The sequence below is a fragment of the Ascaphus truei genome, chromosome 1, assembly GCF_040206685.1.
Source record: "Ascaphus truei isolate aAscTru1 chromosome 1, aAscTru1.hap1, whole genome shotgun sequence".
Lineage (NCBI taxonomy): Eukaryota > Metazoa > Chordata > Amphibia > Anura > Ascaphidae > Ascaphus > Ascaphus truei.
The window spans coordinates 71,616,498-71,641,789 of record NC_134483.1 but is presented as its reverse complement, the minus strand read 5'-3'; the positions used below and the strand labels follow the sequence as shown (position 1 = coordinate 71,641,789).

Below are 25,292 nucleotides of genomic sequence, written 5' to 3'. Positions count from 1 at the left end.
TTTGAAACGTAAAAGCAGCCATTTAGTGAACCCTGAGAAACAGGACTTTGCTGATCAATGGCATTAAGAGTTGAATTTAAAAATAAAAAACAGTGGTAATATCATCCAATACTAAAGAACGGATTTAAAAATAAATAAATCATATTGCTTGGACTGCTCCTTTAAGCAACATGCACATTCAATACATACCAGCAGCAATCAGCTAAATTAGTCTAGGAAAGGGGTGCGCAAACTGGGGGTGTGTGACATGTTGTAAGGGGGCACCGGGCACTTCCCGATAACATTTAAATTGATGGGCAGGGGAGAGCGCGGGACTCTGTAATTGCCTCCTCCTGCTCTCCGTCCAATGGCAACATGTTGCCGTGACGTCAGAGGAAAATGCTGGAGTCAGGCGGCCGCTGCGTAAAAAGTTTGCTCAGCCCTGGTCTAGGAGTCCAATGGACATGGACAAAAATTCCTCGAGTTTTGTGACACTATGCTCACCATATTTAAGATAGAAAGCAAGTTATACCAAAACACCGACTGGAACGACTGCATCATTTAAAGAGACAATCCCCGCAGTTTTTCCCCTCCATTTTTTAATATAGGTTTTAAAGCAGGGGGTCTCTGGAGCTGATCATTCATTTCAGCCACTCTGGGGTTCACTACTTGTCTGCATTTCAAAGCTGCGGGCCCTGTTGGCCAATGGGGAGCTGTGCGGCTTCCTATTGGCCCATGTGACAAGCAAGCTGAAAACCTCCTGTATCTCCGGAAGCACAGGGTCCCTGGAGCTGAAATTAATGGTGTGGAATGTCATCTCAAAATGATGTCACAGCTTTCTACTGGCAGTCAGAGTGAAGCTGACATCAGTGGCCATATTGTTATGTGTTTTTTTTTAAAGTAATTTTAAGTTAAAATCTCAGGAACCAGGGGTTGGCCAACACTTGCCACGGCTCAGCTCCAAGTGAGTCGTTTCAAAGAACACCCATACCCCACACACTTTAAAGTATAGGCAATGGAGGTGGGGGCGCTTTGGACTAAGCAATTTTAAATCTTCATTACAGATTAAACCAATGCTGGGTTGTTTTTACCATCTTTCCCTAAACTCTGGAGATGGTACAGTTTGTAAGTTGTTGTATATTTTATATACGGAAACTTTTGATACAGACTTTTCTGTGTTGTTCAGTGTAAGTATGCTGTCTTCATTAACCACTGAGAAAGAACGGATGACCAGATAACGTACTAAACTAAACTGACCAGCAGGGGGGAAAGAAACCTACTTACTTTTGCACAGGATGCATAAAAGGTATTTTACTTTGAGTGATTAACTTTTTACATTGATGAGACAGTTATACATTTTATCCAATGTAGGATTGTTGCAAAACAGTGCTTCAAAAGCATACAAAGACTTAATATAAGCTCCTTCCCAACGTCACCTTTAAAAAAGATTATTCGACTGTCGGCTGCTTCAGTAGAACTTTTTTGTTTTCCATGTTGAAAGATGTGAAGCCTCATATTTGATTATAGTACCGATCTCAACCTCAAATCATTTATTCTCAATGTATTGTAACATATCTCAATTTTATATATATATATTTACATACATATACAGTTGTGTGAAAAAGAAAGTACACCCTCTTTGAATTCTATGGTTTTACATATCAGGACATAATCGTTCCTTAGCAAGTCTTAAAATTAAATAAATACAACCTCAGATGAACAACAACACATGACATATTACATTGTGTCATGATTTATTTAACAAAAATAAAGCCAAAATGGAGAAGCTGTGTGTGAAAAACTAAGTACACCCTTACTGCTTCCATAGGAATTCAGATGCTAAGTAGCAGACAGGTGGTGCTAATCAAATGCCCTTGATTAATTGATCAGCAAGTGTGACCACCTCTACAAAAGCCAAAGTTTTAGCAGTTTGCTGGTCTGGACCATTAAGGTGTGTGTTAACACAATGCCAAGGAGGAAAGACATCAGCAATGATCCTAGAGAAGCAATTGTTGCTGCCCATCAATCTGGGAGGAGTTATAAGGCCATTTCCAAATAATTTATTAAAGTCCATCATTCTACAGTGAGAAAGATTATTCAAAAGTGGAAAACATTCAAGGCAGTTGCCAATCTTCCCAGGAGTGGACTTCCCAGCAAATTCACCCCAAGGTCAGACCGTGCAATGCTCAGAGAAATTGCAAAAAATCCAAGAGTTACATCTCAGACTCTACAGGCCTCAGTTAGCATGTTAAATGTTAAAGTTCATGACAGTACAATTAGAAAAAGACAGTACAATTAGAAAAAGACTGAACAAGTATGGTTTGTTTAGAAGGGTTGCCAGGAGAAAGCATCTTCTCTAAAAAGAACATGGCTGCACGGCTTAGGTTTGCAAAGTTGCATCTGAACAAACCACAAGACTTCTGGAACAATGACCTTTGGACAGACGAGACCAAAGTGAAGATGTTTGGCCATAATGCACAGCGCCACGTTTGGCGAAAACCAAACACAGCATATCAGCACAAATACCTCATACCAACTGTCAAGCACGGTGGTGGTGGAGGGGTAATGACCTGGGTTTGTTTTGAATCATTTAAAACCAGACATAACATAAAACACAGACAAAGCTCAGTGCACATCCAGAAAACTTATATACGGTACAGTGCCTAAATATACATGTATAAACAACTAATAAATAAAATGGTCTTTTAGTTTAACATTTTGGCCAAATTGTTGTAAGCCCTTGAGCCAACTGCACGGCAGACCACGTTTCCATGGCATCTCCCACTCTCAGGGGAACTTGCCTGCTTACAGTGTGATTGTGACAAATCTATTACAGAGTGCTTTTCCTGGTAATGTACAGGTTAATAAAAGCTTCAATCAGACTTAGAACTTTTGCAACTAATATTGACAGATTATAAATCATCTTTCTGGTAATGCACAGGTTATTAAGAATCTATATTAGTGTAGGGACCCTTGAAACGTGGTCTGCCGTGCAGTTGGCTCAAGGGCTTACAACAATTTGGCCAAAATGTTATACTAAAAGACCATTTTATTTATTAGTTATTTATACATGTATATTTAGGCACTGTACCGTATATAAGTTTTTCTGGATGTGCACTAAGCTTTGTCTGTGTTTTATGTTATGTCTCTGGTTTTAAATATATATATTGCCATGCTCAGTAGCACTCTGTGAAACTTATATGCTTATATATATATGTTGTGGGTATTTTGGGGGTTTAATATGAGATTGTAGGTGTTCTGTATGTTTTTGTTTTGAATCAACATGACCTGGGAAACATTCAGTCATTGAGTCGACCATGAACTCCTCTGTATACCAAAGTATTCTAGAGTCAAATGTGAGGCCATCTGTACGACAGCTAAAGCTTGGCCGAAATTGTGTCTGCAACAGGACAATGATCCCAAGCACACCAGCAAATCTACAACAGAATGGCTGAAAAAGAAAAGAATCAAGGTGTTGCAATGGCCCAGTCAAAGTCCAGACCTCAACCCGATTGAAATGCTGTGGCAGGACCTCAAGAGAGCTGTGCATAAACAAATGCCCACAAACCTCAATGAACTGAAGCAACGTTGTAAAGAATAGTGGGCCAAAATTCCTCCACAACGATGTGAGACGACTAAAAGTCATACAGAAAACGATTACTTAAAGTTATTACTGCTATGGTGGTTCTACAAGCTATTGAATCATAAGGTAAACTTAGTTTTTCACACATGGCTTCTCCATTTTGGCTTTATTTTTGTTAAATAAATCATGACACGGTGTAATGTGTCGTGTTGTTGTTCACCTGAGGTTGTAGTTACCTAATTTTAAGACCTGCTAAGTAACAGATGATTGTTATTATGTCATGCTATGTAAAACAATAGAATTTAAAGAGGGTGTACTTTCTTTTTCACACAACTGTATACACACACACACACCATTTTAAATAAAGGATTAAGGACAAATAATCAGGACCATTTTATGTAGACGACACACGGAAGATCATTGGTGAAGCTTTCATCCAACAGTGGATCAACAAAGGCTGAAGAGATGGATACATATTTTTCCAAATAGATTAAGGACTAGCACATCAGTGTTAACACATTTAAAGTAACAGTTTGATCCCCAACAGGACCTTCCCCAAGGTGGGGACGTAAATGTTTATCTAAATGTAATACGTGTTTTAAACGTATGCAGGTGTGCTGGTCCTTCATCAATTTGACATGCTACTCTGACAGTCAACCAGCTATTGATTTAAAGGGAGTGCCATACCATTATCATACCTATGAGATATATACAACTCCATAATCCAACACTTGACATGTGGGTGTTTAACAAATTACATTTATTTTTAGTACCGTCTTAAAGAACCTCAGAATTGAGCCAACAAACCCTGTTGAACACAAAATACTCCCCTTTGCCTCAATTGATTTAAAAAAAAACACCCCTCTGCAATGCACATGAAAAATATTCCACTACAAACGCAGACCCCAGGAAAGAGATACATTTACTTTATGCTGGTCTCATTGCATTTTAAGACCGTTAAAGACATTTGGTATTGTTTAACGCCTTGGCTGCCAAACACAGCAATCTGGTTACAAAACACAAACAGTTTCTTCTGGTTGACTTGAAAATAAAATACAAAATGAAGCTCAACACGGGAGAACCGACTGACAGACATGAATTACTTAAGCATACACAGACGCAGACAGTAGTTAATGTATAGCAGTATATAATCTGACGCCAACAGCAGGATGTACTCATCACACAAAGGAGAAAACGTTACCACTGAAATATTACATATACCAATACTACATCTTGCATAACTTGTTGATTGCCAGAGAGGGGCTGCAGGTTAAAGCAGCAACACCCCACCCCCTAAAAGCCTATACGTTTAAACACGTGTATCTTTTCCCCTGAGCATGTCTTGCTTTAAAAAAAAAAAAAATAATAATAATAAAAAAGAAAATTTGTGTCACAATCTCTAGATGCGGAGGTTACAATGGAAACCTTTACACTGCACTGGGCTCTTAGGGGACCTGCATTTCAAGCTCCCGGACACTTAATATTTTGAACGATTGTAGTCACCGAAATATAAATACAGCTTTGGAAAGAGCAAGAGGAGATCGGTTAAAATAAGCCACAACAAAAAATGGTGATCAGCACACACTGCTGCTTTGAGGCAAGAGAACGGCCCTTTAAATTGGCTGCAAAACTGTGTTTGAAGTTCTCTCTAATCTGAACAAAGGAATTCTAATTGCAGGTGGTCAGAGTGTTATTGTTTGATCTTTTCTTTGGCGGTTAACTCATGCACTCGGTTTTAATCAGCGAGAGCCTTCATATGTCTTGTACCCAGCGCCCATTCCCCTTTTCCCACCCCCCTGACCTGCCTTTCAAGTTGGGAACACTGCTACTAATCTCCAGTTTCCTCTTAGGCTGCTTCTTTTCAAAGATTTTTTTTTTAATTTGTGACCTTTACAGCAAAAAACAAAGTTACAAAAGGACTTCCCTTTTGTACCAAGACACAAGACTTCAAGTATACAACAGAAATATATACATATTATTACATGTAGTAGGGCTGGAAAATGCAGATCTTCCCATGTTATCCTGCCCCGCCTTGCTGAACCCCCAGGTGAAAGTTGGTTCTCTGACCAAGCTAAGAGAGAAGCCAAAATAGCCGAGTTCATGGAAGGGGCATGCCAATAACCCAGGAGGGGAAGAGAGAGGGGGGACAAAAAGCAGGTCGTAAAACAGCTACATAATGGAGTTATTGGAGCAGGCTATAAAACGTAAAAAAGTTTAGGCTGAAATGTAACCACGCTGGTTTGAAGGTTTGTGCCAAGGCGTCTGAAAACATAACTTACAGGTACACGGTTTACCTGCAACATATCCGGTGTGCTTGTTTAACATGTAACATATCCAGTGTGTTTGTTTAACATGTAACATATCCAGTGTGTTTAACATGTAACATATCCAGTGTGTTTGTTTAACATGTAACATATCCAGTGTGTTTGTTTAACATGTTCAGTGCCTCACGTTCCATAAGCAATGCATTCGATTGTAAGCTCTTCGGAGCAGGGACTCCTTTTCCTAAATGTTACTTTTATGTCTGAAGCACGTATTCCCATAATCTGTTATTTGTATCATTTGTTATTTGTATGATTGTCACGTGTATTACTGCTGTGAAGCGGTATGTACATTAATGGTGCTATATAAATAAAGACATACATACAGACATACAATGAAGGTCTAATCTGATGTAAAGTATTCATAAAAAAGTGATCAAGACCCCTGCTTTTGGGAGCCACCCGGCAGATCACAGGACTACTACTTCACCTTGTAAACTATTTGATGGGCGATGACAACTGCATACAGGAAACGTGAGCTTCAGGCTTCTTGAAGAAACACACAGTGTATTGAAAGGTGCTACAAGAAAGCGGGTAAAAGCAGATAGAGCAGAGTATTATGGTAATGTCAACGCTAGGAGTGCTGAACGCCAGTCCTCAAGACTCAGGTCTTAAAGGATATCCCAGCGTCAACACAGGTGGCTCAGATCCTTTAAAATCTGACCTGTTTGGGAAGAGGAGGGGCGGGCGGGGGGGGGGGAGGGGGTGTTACAGTGCTAGGGGCTGGAGAGAACAAAAAAAATAAAAAAAAGTATTCTTGGAAATGTACAGCAAGTACAGGAAGCCTGGTTTAATCTGTACGCACCACCCACTTTGAGATATACAAATTCAGGATGTGGTTAAGAAGTCAGACTTGTTTCATTAAGCAAGCGTGAACTGCTTTTGTCCTTTTTTGCTGACAGGGCCTTTTAGAGAAAGAGAAATGAAATGTTCCTCAAACCACTTCAGACAGCAGCCTGGTCAAGATTTCAATCAGAATCATCAAAAAGGAGAATGCACACATTTTCTTTCACCTTCTTGTGGATCAAAGTTCCCTGCGCTACCTCTGAACTACCACAAAAAAATAGAATAAGGCTATTTGCAAAAGAACAAATGTGCTTTGATGTAAAGTTACATTTTATCAAAACTAATTAAGTTACCTTGCCAAAAAAAATCAAAACTAAACGGCATATTATTTTAACATTGCATTTGCCCAATAGATTAAACAAACAAGCATAATTGGATGCCCTGAAAGCACTGGTATTTCAGATCGGTTTGTAAAAGGTTTGTTTAATCTCAATTATCTCTTAGCACTGACTAAAGAATGAGGTGCTGACAGCGGTTTACATATTGTATATGTCACAGCCTCCGTGATACACAGATGTAACCAGCGATATCGGAACCCGTGGCGCTCTGCTGCTGGACATACCACCTACCTGTGGGAGAAGCGCCCATGATTTTAAATCATCCGCAGACAATGTGGCAGGGCTCGCACTTTCACCCACGGGAGCGGGCCAAGGGTTACATAACCATTTGGCTATATCTGTAGCCTGCTTATGGTTGGGTGCAAGGGACCTCCATGTAGCATACTGTACAAAGCAGAGAACACATTTTGCTGTTTAAGTACAAAGTTGCTAATGAAACGAGCGCGATTTCTAGGTCTATGTTAATCATCTTAATTAAAGTAAGGCAGACTGAAATACATTTAAACAAGAAATGACAAAGTAAGATCACAAGTATTCAGTTGTGAGTCTTGCAAAAACAACCTGCAACTGAACTATGCTTAGCAATCAGTCAGTGGAGATTCAGCTCTATGTTCAGATAAGTTGAGTCATCACCAGAAACATTTCCATGGGAACAAAAGCACCGATTCCCAGTCAGGGTGCTCAGACAACCTGAAGTTACCAGCCATGGCCAAGTGTGATGCATTCACAGGAGAAAAATATATAAGCGGCCGCTTCCTTCCATGTAAATAATGAAAACCACCACCTTCAAAGCAGGATCAGCAGTATATTATGGCACAGGGCAGATATGTTCATATTAATTAAAAAAAAACACAATACATTAACCATTTTTGACTGTTCATAACAAAGTAAAAATCCTTTGAAACCCTTATCTAATGTAGTTTGCCCTGTTACTGAAAATAATTCTGATTTCTTGGAACTAAGAAAAACATCACTGTACTGCATTCGCACCACCGTAGATCACGTCAGCCAATCATATCTGCTGTATCCAGCTCTCACATCTTCTGCGGCACCGTTTGGCCAGAGTAGCATTAAAATCTCCCCCAGAAACACAGTTGATATTTTGGAGCCGGAAAGTGTTAAACCCAGGTGACAGACCACCTACCCATTCTTCCATATATCAATAAGTGGTTGACATTTTTATAATGGTGCTGGAAAGAACCAATTCCAAGACATTACAATCCATGTTTTGTTTATTTTGCATGCTTTCATTTGTACTCCTTGTATTGCATAGATGCACCCAAAATCCATCTTAACATGGAAACGTAGGCTTTTGATCACAGTCTAACTGGCTGCTGTTTTCTTACATTGAGTGCTTTGATCTCCTGCAACTTCAGGATTTAGGGGGGCGGGGAGGGTGAGAGAGATGGGGGTGGACAGGACAGACACACCACTGGGAAGTACACCAGCATCGAAAGGGTTAAATATGTACCGCCAGCCAACATAACTTTCAAATCCTTCATTGGTCACATCTGAGAGATCGGCAGATTAATGCTGTGCACACCCTATAGCCGTTAAGCCAACTAACATCAGTGCCTTGTGACACGGGAGAGACCTCAAAGACCAGGGTTCTGGTGGCCATATGACTGTCCTTCACGGTCAAGCGTTATGTGCTCTTCTGCAGAGATGCACACAGAACTTCCTCTTCCGTTCTCTGTGAGGGGGTGGATTGGAGCCATATGATCAATACACTACTGATCACATGACCACGAACAACACACATTACAACACTCAAGGGGGAAAATGTCCTGATTCAAATGTCAGGTACCTTGTGGTACTATTTAGAGCGAAGGTCAAACAAAAGTATATTCCATACCAACGTTTAAGTTATGTTACAGTAAAGAGTTAAAATCGCAATACTAAAAGTATTGGGGGGGGAGTAGAAACTGTATAAAGAATAGAAATATGCAGGCAGTTACTTTGACAAATGAGTTGTTTGTTATGGTGATATAGAACAAAGTATGATTAGTAGCGGCAGATCTAGGTATTTCCATGATAATGCTCATGATAAATTCTACCTCTCCAGCATGTTTCTCTCTTCCCATCTCCACTCCCTTGTTTGTTAATGGACATTTCCAGTAATGCAAAATAATTGAGATAACGCGTATATGTACATCTTATGCTTTAAGGGGCTGTCCCTCCAGGACCAGTGAAATAATGACTGCGACATTTCTAAATCTGCATGACTGATGCCTTTTAAAGCTGCAGTTCAGTCTTTTTTTTTTTTTTTTTTTTTTTTTAATTCAATAGTTTCATGTGGGCAATCTCTAATTACCTAAAGAACTGTATAGCTGCCAGTCAATTCATTCTCCATGTATTGATCAGCGAAATTTGGCGACATATTTAGATATGGCATATGTTTTTCATTTGCTTCTGTCAGTCAGTGGAAACTCATGAATATTCATCTGCACTGACATGTGCTAGAGGGAGGGCAGGGCTGACAAAGGGGGTGCCAGGGTTTGTGACAGGACATGAAGGGGCAGTGCCTTAGCAAATGCTTGTTAAAATAGAATACAAGAAAATTGGTCTTTCAAAGTTGTTTTTTTAAAAACAGAAAATGCTAAAAGTATTTTTTCTTACTACAGAACTGATTTATTTAAAAAAACACAAATGCAGGATATTGACTGAACTGCAGCTTTAAAACAAATTTTGACACCTATAAGCATTTTAAATAAATCTTTTAAAGTTGGATTGCAAACGGATTTGATTTCTTCTAGCTACTCCCCTTTGTCTGATGTTACTGTGTAAAAAAACACCCCACTTCCTCTCACTTAACTTTATTGGCTTTCTGCTAAGGGCAGAGGACCTAAAAATCCCGCTATTCATTTCCAAAGAAACAAGACCAACAAATATAACCATGCTCAAATCAAATATTTAGCTGTAGGGCAAAATTGTTACATTCAAAAATGTTTGTCAGCTACCAGGGATTGCACCTTTCAACAAGTGTGACTAAACAGATGCTCATAAACGATCACAAGACAAAGTATTTTATAACGTGTCAATTTTAATCGAATCTATTTGACTGGTAAATTAAAGTTACCAAGTGGCACATTACTGCCTACAGCACTAAACATTGTAATTAGAAATGCACTGAAAAGGTTAGAAAGGCAAATAAATGGAACTGCGGATTAAGACTCAAAATGTCCGCCTTCCCTGTAGCATCTTATAACTGTAATCGTGGTACCGTCTAATAGTGTGGCAGCAGCGAAGATACCCCGATTAGGATTTAGTTTACCCAAGCAAAATGTAGTTAAACAAATACACAGAATCGTGGTCCAAACAAATACACAGAATCGTGGTCCAAACAAAAACATTGGTTAGGGTTTTACATTTTGAAGCTTCTAGACAAAAAGATCCACCCCACTCCCCACAGACTGAGGATACCAGAGGAAGAGCAGAGACAGAAAGCATCTGGTGGTTTCCAGATCTTTTGAACACATACGTCAACAAGCTTCTAAGCTTTATTTTGTTTGGTTTATTCTTCTACCTGCTGCTATATCAAAAGGTTAGATATTGCGAGGCCGGAAGACACATTTTGCTGCATCACTTATGTAGTCTAATTTTAAATGCAAACCCATCATTTAAAAAAGGCTATTGCATAATTAAAGAAAGGCTGGGTGTATCCTTCCGAGCACAGAAGGAAATGGTCTCTTCACTGAACAGCATATTACAGAAAACAACAAAAACAATTCTGTTTCAACTCTCAAATAGTAGAGAAGGCTTTTCCTTTAAATGAAGTGACTGTACATTGAAGCTCTGAATTTGACGAGCAGTACAAAAGACGCAGTGTGTCTCTTTGGGCTTGCAGAGAATTTCAAAAAAATGTGTATTAACATTAGCCCTTTGAGTTCCAATGGACAGTGCCCCAAAGTGTTTGGCTCCAGCGTGTCTGGATTCCTCTTACAACAATCTTATCACTCTGGAGCCCTAACCCCAAGCTTTCCAAATGACACCAAGGGCCCACTGGGATTAGATGGATCTAAAATGTAAAAACGGAAAATGGTGCATAGTGTTATTTATTACATGGTTTAAACTGGGAGGTTCCTCCAGTGCAGGGCAGCCACTGTCTAATCTGCAAGGTATTTATTTATCTGTAAAGTAATTGCATTTGTGGGAGCTTAACATGTGAACAGGCAAGAATATGCTGGCAATTTACCAGGTCACCATTTCTGATGCGCTCAGACAGGAAGCTGCCAAGCAGAAACAGGCAACATGGAAAACAGCCTCTTGGCCGCAGTTCTCCTGGATGTGGGAGCCATGCTTTTCAGCGCCTGGAATTTAAATCCACAGCGTCCTGCAGAAGATTCAAATCAGCCATTTTGTTACCCCTGCAGGGGACTAAATGCCAGTACCTTTACGAGTATCGTGGCCGCCAAACGGTCTCAGGAGCTGTTCAGCTCTACGGGCCCCATCCCTTATATTGAAAAAAATAAAAATAAATAAATCTATTAAGGGAGGGTCAAAAATAAATGGGAAGCCAGGATTGCTGCTTTAAGTGCTGTGACATTCTCACAATGTCATAAGGGCATCGGACAAAAAGAACAAGCGCCTCATCGATCTCCATCCCACAAACTCGCCTTTACTTGGTGTATAAATAAACGTAAGTGTCATGACCTCCAACATCCTAACCTCTTTAGAAATGTGGTCAAAAAATAAATAGGGACATCAGTACCAGGAAAGATACAGATGACATTATTAAATCAGACATTATTAAATCACACCGGTGTATTTCATGAGCTACTGAAAACAGGTTTAAACAGAAAAAAACAGTTAAATATAACTAACTATAAGTGGGTTGTTAGGAGCTCATCCCTTAAGGTTAGATTGCAGCAGCGATTTTCCAATTACAAAAATCAAAGCAATTCAGTTACAAATTCGTAATAGAATCTATGTATAGTAACTGTACACATCACATCTACACATCCCATAAAATAGGAACAGTGCGAGGATGTCACACTCATACATAATCCGAAAGAAAAACAAGATTTGTATTACAAAAAAAACAGTTTTGATCTAGTATGGGGGACTACATCTCTATCCAACAGGAAATAAAGGAGCCCCAATGAACATCCAATATGATCAATTTAGTTTATTTCTGTAGGTTCTCTTCTATGGGATCATTTAATTCAATATATCTGCCAAAATATTATTACGCCTGCAACCACATTAAGGTAAACCCTTTCAGCATGTTCTTACACTACCAGTTGTATGCTGTCGCTTGTATTCCTCCACCGCAATGGAGACAATACAAAGGGGTAATATTTTTAGGTCACTTTCCCTTTAGTGGGTGTATATTTGAGGTACCTTCGCAGCACTCCAGTTAGCGCGTGTATATATATATATCCACACCGGGGGAAGGACCAGCACAGATAACATTCCAAGAGACACTGTTTTTAAGTATACCTTTTGCTTGCTTCATTCATTGTAACATCGCCGGAAGAAGAGATCAGTGTATCTCGAAAGCTCGCACAAATAAAAGCATTTCGTTAGCCACAGAACGGTATCATCTATTTATTTTTTGATTATTGAAGCTCGGCTTACACGGTACTGATACATACATACATACATACATAAAATGTGGAACACTCAGGCCTGAGATTTCAGCTTGCTAATATTGTGTACGACTTCTTTATTGCAAAGTCTGTACATGTAAAGACGATGGCATGGCTCCTTATCTGGGTAATTAATGCCGGTCCAATTTGTTTCGTTCGGCCCACTCTGCATTTTTCTTAAAGCAGCCAGGCACAGAGGAGCACTAATCACCTATAATATTAGTCCCCCACAGATCAGTGGTACACCAATATTCAGGGATCCCCTGTTTAAAATCGAGATGGGGAGGATTATTCCTCCTGGACAAAATAGATCTGTCTGCTTAATCCAAGCAGCAAAGAGAAAGTTGCAACATTGTAGCTTTCTATTGGTGACACAGTGACCATGTTAGTCATTTTGTGTGTGTAGTTAAACTACAAATATTGGGTTGTCCCAGGACATCAGGAGTCCGCAGAACTGCATTAAATGTATTTTTTTTTTAGTCCTTTTCTTTTAAGTTTTACGTGCTTTAACAGCTTTCTGCTCCAACACTGCATGACCCAATGTCCCAAGCGTTGAGAATGAATGATATCAGCATAGGATTTGATGCTTGGTTACACTGTTCTAAAGCTGTACAGTATTGTCCCCATTTCTCTGAAGGACCAAGTACCTGTTGAGCAACACCGTGGCACAGCACTTCTCACCTTGGCATGCTAGCGATTTCAATATTCGAATGGCTGGAGTGGAGATCTAAACATCGTTGTTACTTGCGGTATGTGACATGGGTGTTCAATTCCCAAAATAACACTAAATAAAAAGCTTGCAACCTGAAGTGAAATTCCATAGTTTATTGCAAAATATTTCCTCCTGAAATGCTGCCCTCAGCACTTTATTTTTCACTGCATCTCTGTCCTTCAAAAAGGTGGTAGGCACCAATCCGATTTGTGATCTTCTGGTTAGGTTGGAAAGCTACTTTTGGGATAGTTACGTGCTTTCTGCGCTCGTACCATAACTGAAAATGAACCCGATTAGGTTGTTCCTGTGCCCTAGCAGGGGTGCTCAACTCCAGTCCTCAAGCCCCCTCACCACCAGGTCAGGTTTTCTGGCTATCCCAGCTTCAGCATAGCTGGCTCAATCAGTCCCAGCATAAGCACAGGTGGCTCAGTCTGACAGCCTCTGAGCCACGTGCTGAAGCTGGGATGCAAACCTGACCTGTTTGGGACAACGATGACTTGAATTTAGTTAAGCCTTCCCTCCCCTTCTGGCATCTAACCAACAGCAGATGCATTTAGAGGAAATGCTGGGCAGTGTATGTTTGCATTAACCCTCTCTGCCATGGGACTGCTGACCCGCTCTGCCTAGGTAAGGGGTAAAGCCAATCATTACCACTCTGCACATCCTATTTCCGCACATAGACACTGCTACCAGTTTGCTTTCATTCGCCGCATATGTATTAGTCAGATGAGCTCAATGTGGGGAAGTAATTAGCAGGCAAGGGACTACGAGAACAATTACAACTCATCATGCTGCCATTACGTATACCATTATAAATAGCACATTTATTGATGACAATTCTGATCAGACTTTAAAAATACAATTCAAGTGCATGTGTAACTACAGCTCATTCAGAGCAATGATAACTTCTATTAGATAATAGTTGCTTAGGCAATTTAGAGAGTTCATGTGCACATTTTAGTACAACATGTACTAAACTCGTGCATTAAAAATTAAAAAGCACATAGGAGATACTATACAGCAGGGGTCCTCAACACCCCCTCCCCCCACCCTCCCCGGTCAGGCTTTAAGAATATCCCAGCACAGGTGGCTCAATCATAGACAGCCATCTGTGCTGAAGCAGGTATATCCTGAAAACCTGACCTGATTGGGAGGGGGGAATCTTGAGGATGGATTTGAGCACCCCTGTTATACAGTACAGGTATGTGGGATTCCACAAAGTGTATGCACAAAAATTATAGAAGTAGATTTCCTGATTGAAGACGTTACATGACAGAAAAACAATCTAGCAATACACAGTGGGATCACTAATCACTTCTCAGCTCATGGGTCTGGAGCCGGGTGCAAAACACAGCCTGCAATCTTCCCAAAGGGCTGCAATTACTCATTTATGTCAAACACCACCCAAAATAAATGAAAAAAAATAAATTGGTCAAATAACTCCACGTGACAGTCATCTTAAACACACCACGGGACGGCAGCCAATGGAAAGGCAGATTTAACAACTCCCTGTGCTGTAGTATGTCAATGTAATGCATACAGATCGGGATTAACTCCGTTGCTGCCAGAAGAACTTGCAGCAATACATTAGAAAGTACTGGAAGCAAAAGAGAGTCAAACGTTCACTTACTGCTTCAGACAAATATTCTGTCATATTCTGAGCTCCATAGTGGGCGAATGGCCTCCCACCCAGCACCAGTGCAGGCAAGTTACTTCTAAAACAGGGTTCGGAATATGTATGCTGATTTCTACCCTCAAATTCAGCATGCAAGTACTATAAACACGGCAGACACGCAATAACAGACTTGAGGACTCGAGTTTACCCACCCCTGTCCTAAAGGGCCACCAACAGGTCAGGTTAAGGATATCCCTGCTTCAGCACAGGTGGATTTGTCGTTGATTGATGCAGGGAAATCCTGACCTATTGGTGGCACTTGAGGGCTGGAGTTGGCCACCTCTGCTCTAGAAGACTGTTGAAGGCGTTTCTCTTAGTACTACCCAGATGTGTCGTGTTAAAGAACACCCTGTCGTTTCCCAATTTCTTTTAGATAACGCAGGCAAAAAAGCGCTAGAAAAGGTCACGAGTGGTTTATAAATATGACAATGTTCAACTGCTTTAACATCATATGCCTTGCTGGCACGTTAGCCAACATCAACAAAAATCATATGGTTACGTTGAAGTCATTAACCATTTCACCGCAACAGCCAGATAACAAATGAAAACAACATTGTACATCAATCATGCTCATTTCCCATCCCTCACTATTCAAATTGAAGTATGGCCTCAACTAACCTCAAACGCTGAGATCTGCAAAGCTATTCAAACAGAAATTCACAACCCCTCTGCTGTCCACTTTGAGTGTGCTGTGAGTTAATGGGGCATTCAGCACCCACGGCTTGAAAACCCACAACAAATGCACTGGGATAGAAAACCAATGCTCACTTTTCGTTTTAACGTGAAACTTAAATGTCAGTAATGGAGTTGGCGATGCTAGAACATTTTTTAATGAAAAGACTTGCATGTTTAGAAGGCCCAAGTACGAACATTTTTCCTGCGAATTAATCTCCTATGATGAATAGAAATCTTACCCAGATCTAGAACGTAATAAACCCTTAAAAGGAGCAATACAAGCAGGCAGTTCTAAAAAAAAATTCAAAAAAAGTTGTATGTTTTTTAATACATAGTATTGAAGCAGGGGGGTCTTCAGGGCTGAACCCCGTTAATTTCAGCTCCGAAACCTCTTGCTTCCAGAGATACTTTCTTCTGAAGGGGATGTCTGTATTTCGGCCAAGTTTCAAGCCCTCGCGTCACATGGGCCAATAAGCCGCACAGGATGACATCGCTGCTTCCTATTGGACAGCAGGAGCTTTGAAACGCCTCCATTACATGAACCCCAGTAAGCGAGCCGGAGCAGCTACTGGCACCCCTTACAGAAGTATCTTGGGAAGTAGGGTCCTCCGAGCTGAAATTAATGGGATTCAGCTCAGGAGACTCCCTGCTTCAATCCAACAGGGAGAGGGGAAAACGGCCCACTTCGGTTCCGCTTTAAATACTAGTAGGGTGTGCAATAATTTGGCTGGCAGTGGGAGGATTAGGTAAATATTGGTAAACACACCGAAGCATTTGGTTACCACTGAAATGGCAGCAGTTCAAAATTATTTTAACACATTTATACTTTTCTAGCTGTCTCAAAAATGGTGTCCATCACCTACAATGGACTTGGCGAACAAACCACTGCCAGCAGGTCAGTTCGCTTTTAGGAGGCACTGGCCCTAGTTTTTTTCTTGCTGCTATTAAGCTACTGTACATGCTGATTTTCAAGTTGGTCTTTCCATTGCCATAATCCGCAGCACCTCAATGTAAATCACACTTGTCAACTAGATTTTAAAGTAGGTTTCAAATCATGTAAGCAAACACTAGAAGCAGAACAAACAGTGCTCCAAGGGTTTCATTGCCTTGATTTTAGCTGTGCAATATCTGCAATGACCTGGGGGTCCCTCACATGTCAGGCAGTCACTGAGGAACCCAGACCCAACGTTCACACGGGGTGGGGGAGTGGAACGTACATCATATACAAGATTATATATATGTGTGCATACTAATGTTTGCATAGAAGAGAAAGCACGTTGTGCACGGCTGCTGTAAATGTGCAATTTCAGCTGATAAACGTAAAAGCGCTCAGCCATATAATAGGTTATCTATTTTAAGCACTCGTTTCACATGTGTGGAATGCAAATATCACAGGAGTTGGAATACGTACGGCTTTAACTAGAGCTCATATCTCCGGGAACAAGCAGAGCAGTGGGAAATCCGGCGTAGTAATGAGCAGGTTTCAGGACATCAGTATGGGAGATCCTACATTTCGTTTTCTACATGAACCTCAAAGACAAAAAATAAAAATCTGTACACAATGACCAATCTGAAAGGGGAAGCCATTGTCTTATAAGTGCCATAAGGACATCAACTTTAGCAAACGTTTAGCACAATGAGGGGGGCAGCATTAGGGTTACAGACAAGAAAACCAACTAGAGAATTTTCTTTATGCCAACTTTAGGAATTCAGTTGTGTAAATATTACCATAAATAGCTTTTGGGTACATACCCTAGTACATTTGCTTTATACATACATCCATCATTAATAGGCAACTACTACAGGTACACGTTACACAGGTGTAAAGTACCATGCAGCCTGCTGTACACTCCTGGTACTGTAGCTCTGGGGTTACACAATGCCACGCGAGGTACCAACTCATGTGCCCGGAGTCAAAAGTTATTTTTTTAATTAGTGAGTCTAAAGAAATATTACTTAAAGCAGCAATACCAGCCTCACTATATATTTTACCACACACATTGGAGCTGGGGTTTTCCCGGTTCAGTATTCAGAGCAGCCATGTAGTAACTGTTAAAACTTTAGGAACTGTAACAGGCGTCAACTCCTGAAGCATCGGAGGAGGGGAAGTTATGCAGCACGCCGTGTTTGTCTGCCTGTCGCGGGCCGCTATGTAGTTTAGATTGTGGTTCTCCTGTACAGTATGCGTCCCCTTCCAACTCGCCTGCTCCAATCCAAACGCACTGATTATGTTCACTGTCAATTTTTTATTGAGGTGGTTTGCAAATATTTATACGTTCTGAACATTAAGTATATTTGACACATTTTTAGGAGCCAGAATTTGGAGTGGGGGAGTTGTAACACTAGCAATGTATTTGGCACCTTAAGAATGTACAGTCATTTAAAAAGGACTACGCCGTTTTTTCTTGTTTACCCTTTCGTGCCATTATGATATCCCCTCAACTTCACAAGGGCTGGAACGCCAGGGGTCCTTAAGACTGAGGAAACCTTGTGGCATTACCACTTATTTTCGCCGCTCTCATGGAGAACTGACATATTATCTATAGGTAGCCTGTACAGATTACTGAACAGATGTTAAAGTGGAGGAGAAGTACACACAATTGAAAAAACTCAAATGCAAACAATACAAATGCATGTATGCCCAAAACACAATTTGTTTGGGGGTAATAGAAAAGGAAGCATTTGAATCTACTTCTTTGCACAGCACTGAAACATTTTCAGACCAGAACTGGAAAACCCTTTTGAGGTCTTTAAACCAATATATATTTTTCTGTCTGTGTTATTGTGTGGCACATCCCTCAGCTCTCCATGAAACACGGAGCACCCGATCAGGTGGAGAACAGAACACTGCTGGACTTATCAACTTTACATAACCTTGGGGTCAGTTTCGGGTTCTAATACTGAAACTGGGAAACAAACCAAACATTCCAGGCATGCACCCACTCCTCAAAGCTACATGCACATTTAACTGTTACCAACTTCCTTTACTCAATATATGCGCCAGTACTTTAGTCCCATGAATATTTGAAAGTTTTATTGCAGAACAGAATGTAAAGGGTAAGGCTGCGCTTATAGTGACGGCAACGTCGCGGCAAAACAAATGTATTGCCGCCGTTACGTGAGCTTATAGTAGAAGCGATGTGACGGCGCGACGGCTTGGTCGCGATCGCTGGAAGTCAAGTCAATTTGATTTTTCCAGCGCAGCAGCGTGACGTCACCGACACGTCGCTGAAGACGGCACTATAAGCGCAGCCTAACAGTCACATCTAAGAAAACACATTCCCCTCTCAGCCCCGCTACAGCGCAATGCAACGTAGGCACCAAGAATGTGGAAATGAGATGGGACTGCTGCAGTCTTTCTACTCTACACGGAACTGCAGAAACTTACGCTAGAGTCTAGACATTAGCAGTTCCTGCAGACAAGTAGACTTTCCCCTTTCAGGAGATATAAAAAATGATAGATATATATCTATCTTGACGTGTTGGGCAACACAGACAATGTTCCCTCCAGCCGAGGCGGCATGAAACACCCATGACAAATAATTGTTATAGTACGTTTTACAACTGCGTATCAGTCTTTCCTTAAAAACTAGTGCAAACTGATTTTTATTACATCTACCAGGTTACAAATTTCCCATTTGAATTTTGTCTGCAAGATGTGAGCAAAAAAAATAAAAAATACAGAGCGTTTTACAGGAAGAAAAGAAAAGGTCATGGTATACACGTTTAATGCACTGATTGCACATTAGTCCTGATGATGCCTTCAGCGAGCTGTGCAAGAAGTTTGGTTTGTATTTTACCCATTGAACGGCAAGAAGTTAAACAAAACAGCTGGTGCAGGGTCGTGAATTTGACTGCTTTTACCAGAAATCAAGTAGCCTACTACAATGCGAAATGGCGAGAAACATTGCAACATCCCATTATAGGGACCACCATCTCACTCTGGGATTACAACCACTGCAATTAGCAAAATCCACTCAACCGTTAAAACAAACTAATGTATGTAGGCAATATACAGCTCTGCTGCTGCATACATTACACGTATATTAAACAGGGCTACATGCTTTGATTTGCATTCTACAGTCTTGAATATCTTACAACCAACTCTAAAATCAACTGACGCACAAGGCTATCGCGAGTTAACAAATGGAGTTTGCATTGGGACACAGATTCTCCTGCATATTGGACACATTCATAAAAGTATTTCTTTATAGAAAAATTAGATCATAGGCTAAGTCGGCATATTGAATGCCACAAAATCTTTAGTGTTTCACATTTCCTTTGATTATTTTTTACATTTTGTTTAGTTTTTTAAATAGTTTGAAATAAAAAAAATCGGTTACGGCCGAGACCAGCTTTTAAAGTCTCCTATACCCAGGGTCGTTTTGCAGCCACATTACAGAATTGTGAGCTTGCAGAGAAAATGGTTCTGCTGCACTGCCTTCTAACAATGACTAACATTATTTCTATGATGGCGGGAGTGGCATGTCAGGCGCTTTCCAACTCTGTAACCCTTTCGCTGCTGGGAATATAAGAAACTACAAGGCAAAGTACTGCAGCCACACAAGCTCGGAAGAGGTTATATGCCTGGTTTATCGCAAATACAAATAGCATGATGATAGAACATGTATTTGTTGCTACAACTGCCCTTCTAATTACATAGAAGAGATCACGTTGATATTTTTGCAGCCAAAATCTTTTTCATAAACACGTCAGTTAACGTAACAAATAACTGCATTACTATGATGCTGCTTAAGAAAGTTTGATGTTTAAAAATTAACATTGGATACAATCAAGCTCAGTAAGCAATAATGCGGTATACGTATTAAAAAGAAATTGATCTGGTATTGAGAAACTGTTGCGTATTCTGTATCGGGTTTAAGACCTAGATTTTTTATACTTAATATTGCATTTGTTTGCTGCGAGGATTTATACTGTATGTGCAGTTAACCTCCATCTAGCATCTGGAGCTAGAAAGGAAGTGCTATTTTCAGGCATGATCCTATGAGGGGTTCTATAATGATTAGCGATGGGCAGACCGGTCCAAAACAGATTGCCAGACTTTCTAAGCCAAATCCGATCCCTCCTCCTCCCCCTACCAAATGCCATCTACAAAGTGGATACAAAAATAAAATAGTTATTTTCACCAATACACTTTTATCTTTAAGCCTTTCCAGTTTATTACCATCAAGAATTTTGAAGTAAACAAAGTTGGATCAAAAGATTAACAAGCTGGTATTTTATACAACATGCCCCATCAGCAGGGCAAGGGTCACACACCGCTCTAAAGTACAGGAGGAAAGCAGGATCAACTCAGCAAGCTGAACACAATGGGAGCTGCCAGGAATTGAATATTTCATACAAGAACCACCCACAAAACTCTAACCGGTGGTTCATGTCACAGTCACTTTCAACTGAACTGATGGGAAGAAATATCTGCTGATCAGATGGCTTTGAAAGGGATTCGTTATTGTAATTAAGTAAATCAGGGCAAACAAAAGATTTTAGAGATCCCTGAACAGAACAACCAATAAGATTTAGAAAAAAATGTAAATAAAAAAAAGACAATATGTTAACAACAGTCACAACACTGCAGAAATTCACCAAATTTCTAACTTCACTTTCTTAAAAGCCCTGGAAAGCCATAATAATATAAATATATATATATTATATATATATATATATATATATATATATATACATACACACACACGTTTCTGCGAAACTGTACTGCTGCAGGGCTATGGAAGAGAGGGAATCTCCAGTTCTGCAATACAACGTTTCACTGTCCATAGTGTCTGACTTTATGCAACCATCTCCCAATGGAAGCAAGAGTACTTAAATTGATAAATCAGAGTGTAGTTTAAAAACACTTTGGCAAAACATACCTCCGTTTTCATTTTCAAAGCATAAAGATAATTTATTAATTTTTAAACAAAAACGCACTTCAAGTCAACAGCCACATTAAATATGATTTAGCTGCAATGTGTCGCCACACTAAATCATGCAAACCCCAATATTTTCTTCTCAACACTCACGCTATCTAGAGTTTCTGGCTCTCAAGCACTGATCCTATTAATGACTCAGGTTATTTTTGTCTGGGTTTATTTCTGAGGATTAGGAAGAGCTCTGTTACTTGGATTTCCCTTACTAAACACATTTGCACCAACAGTAAATTAAATATACTGGTTAACCTGTGGCCCTGCGCTTACATTTCTAGCATTTGTATCAGTTTCTACCACCTTGTCATTAAACTCCTACGTGTGCAAAATATCAGCATCTTCCATCTCAGCTAAAGCTAACTGTTTGGGGCTTACACAGGGATGTCTTGAAAGTAGCCAGCACCAAGTAACATTAATGGGAGTTTCAGTCAAGTAAAAAGTGGGCAACAAGATCTGTATCTGTTTCAACAAATGCTTCATGTTTAAGGAAAGTTTATTTGCTTATCTAAAAACTTAAAAGCAAAAACGGCCTATAACAATTACCACAGTGCGAATAATAAGTAGTGTTTATCGGGGGCAAATACATCATTTAGGAAAGAATATAGCAGGCATTACAAAAAGGTGCAGCGATCAGGCTGACTGAGCTATGAAATCATTACTACACCCAGAAAATATGAAGGCCATTTAAACTTAATTTAATTTAAAAAATTTACACTGAAATAGAAACCAGCTGGTAAATGTCACAAAAACATTGAAGGCAATAGGTACAGAAAATATTACATTCAAGTTATCGTGGGGGGCTGAAGATTTTAGCACATATGTAGCACTAACATTTTGATAGCAACAATTTTCATATTGAAAACCCATTTTTTTTTAATACAAGAGGTTTTTCCAATTACCAGTTCAAAAGCATATGTCAAGTCAGATTTGCCATTTTTTATGATTAGGGACATGGTACATTTCTATTGGAATACACATTTACAATTCAGATAAAGAAGTGCATAACAAAATGTGTTTATACAGCATCCTCATATAGGATTAGATTTGGGTTTATCATAGAAATAAGATTGCTGGTAATACAAGTAAAAACATTTTTTTTTTTACATAATCAAATTTGGTCATTGTGAAGCTTCCCAGGGGAGCCAAATCTCAGGATTTATCAAAACATCTATTTAATAAACTTGACGTTCCATAAGATTAACGTCTTAATATTTGTAAAAATCACCGTCATTGGTGGAGGTTCTTCCTGTATAAAGCTACAGCACGTCTGATGGCTGATCTGTGTAACCAATATTTTGAAACGTTTAGGTATGTTTTGGGATTTTCTTTAAAATAATGCTGTAAATGGCGCTTGAAATTGTTTGGATTCGTTTTTCGATCAAATTAAAGATCTGGGACAAAGTTTAAGAAATGTTGCTATTTTAATACATTTCGATTTATTTTAAATCCAAGAGTAAACATGAAAAAAAAAAAAAGAAAGAAAAAGCAAACAGCCTTCTACACACATTCCTCAGAAGGCCTTTAAATACTGTATACCCTTTACTAATGCAGTCTCACAGAAGGCAAAATTCAACCAACGGCAGTGACCTACGCTAAAAGTAGGTAGTTGATAAAGAGAAAAAAAAAAGTCTGCTAGAGGTGTAACCTGCAGATTAGGGTATGTTTACCTCAATTTCTTTATCATTGGTCCGTCCATTTTCAGCAAAAAAATAAAATAAAATACTTGGGTTCCTGACTTTTCACTTCCCATGTAGCCCCAATACAGGGGTTTACAATACAATGTGGGGTTTTGGGCAGTAACTCCAGTGAAAACAATGTGTTTTGATATTGCAGATGCTTTTAAAACCCTGCTGCATGGCAGATGTAAGCTCACCTTCCTATTAATCCAAAGCTCACACTTTTGGGCAATAAGATGGACAAGCACTTTGACCACTATACACACCCTCCCTCACCCCCCATTTCAGGTTTCCCCCTCACTGAAGTTTACTGGGCTAATGCTCCCATTACCAATTCGTTATCACAACCATGAGGGTTGAAGTGGGAGACAGGATAAGCATTTCCCCCAGGAAGTCAAAATCGTTGTTCTAAAGGTCTTCTGACATGAAGTACAACACACCAAGGCTGCGCTTATAGGGCCGGCGACGGCGCGGCAAAACAAATGCATTGCCGCCATTGCGTGCGCTTATAGTAAGCAAGACGCGACGGCTTGGTCGCGATCGCTGGAAGTCATCTCTATTTGATTTTTCCAGCGACCGAAGCCTGACATTGCTGGCACTATAAGCGTAGCCTTATACAGCTTCCCTGCTTCAACCAGTTGTGATGTAACAAATATACAAAATTAGGAGCGAGATACAAGGTCAGAAGTTTGTCAGATGACAGAGGGTTTGCTACAAAACATGCAAATGATTACCTGTCAGAACATTTGAATGCACTGCGAGCAAGAGAGCAACCCTGCAATATTACAGGGCCCTGGGTAAGAAGTTACATCGAGACTTGCATATAAGAGCAGTCACCTTCTGTATATCATGTCAAATCAAATGTGCTTGGACTGTCTAAAAGACACCTCAGTGGAAAAACAACTCGTATGAATGACTAAACCCCACTAACTTCTGAGAACACTTATTGCCAGAAAGCTACTTTATACAACCACAGTTAAACCTGAACACACATGACAACTACTTCATTCTAAAAAGTTAAAGCTAAGCAAATTATTTTTCAAACACACACACTTTACTTTGATGTGCCATCCATCCCCTGTGCCAACTGCTGCAGGAAAACAGATCTAACGCAGACAGGGATTTTTATGGAGTTAGGAGGTGAACACATGCACCATTAACACAAATGCCTGGAGCCCTGGACATCGACTTCAAAGAGCACAGAGGCACGTCAAGAAGTCAATCAAGCTACAGCACTAACGCTCCAGTGCACATAATTAAGAGCTGGGCAAAATGAGACATTAATGCATATGAGCCCTGGGTAACAAATGCTACCCAGTATATTTTGTTGTACCCGGGTGTAGTAGCTGGTGATCTGTATAATCTTAAAATACTCCTATACACAAATATTAATACTGAGGTTGAAAAAAATCTATATTTTTTTCCATTACGGCTCCTAAAGCTGTGCCGAACAATATAAAATAATGCTAAACACATGAATGTTATAGCTGCTTTTCTTACAATGGACTTTGAGCTTTCTGCCACTGCGGTGTCAAACAAAAAAGGAACCAAAAAAAAGAAACACAGGGGGTGTCCTGCCCTGTCACGGAGCGACACCGCTTACAGATAAAGCCCCCATCTTGAAGAACCCTGAATTGTTCTGTACAGCGTTTGCCAAGCAAAATGTTAACATGGTACCTAGTCTTTATTTTGATTTTTCCCCTTTACGTCGAAGACCAAGACAGCTTCAAATCTTGTCATTTAAGCAATTTGTTAAGAGGCTGAAACATCAGCATCGTTTTACGGAGAGTTAAATGCTCTGTTTTTGCAAATGCCTTAAAAATGACTGCTAACGTCTCAAATAAAAGCTTCCATAATGCGAGTCATTTTCTAATCGGCAGCATTACTGGCGTCATGTGAAGAATTCTCCTGAGATGACACCGCAGGTGCTTTAATTTCTTATTACCAGACATCT

General features: G+C 40.0%; 1 protein-coding gene across 6 annotated transcripts in view; it reads right to left on the bottom strand.

Moving 5' to 3' along the window:
• MAP3K1 (mitogen-activated protein kinase kinase kinase 1) overlaps positions 1-25,292 on the bottom strand; it is a 65,179-nt gene that overhangs the window by 37,465 nt on the left and 2,422 nt on the right. The window contains exon 1 of one of the 6 annotated variants that reach the window (XM_075589319.1): positions 17,132-17,252. The exons of the other annotated variants lie outside the window; for them this stretch is intronic. The gene's annotated coding sequence lies outside the window, so the exon portion shown is untranslated. Of the gene's footprint in view, positions 1-17,131; positions 17,253-25,292 lie in introns of those variants that run through there. 6 annotated transcript variants of the gene reach the window in all.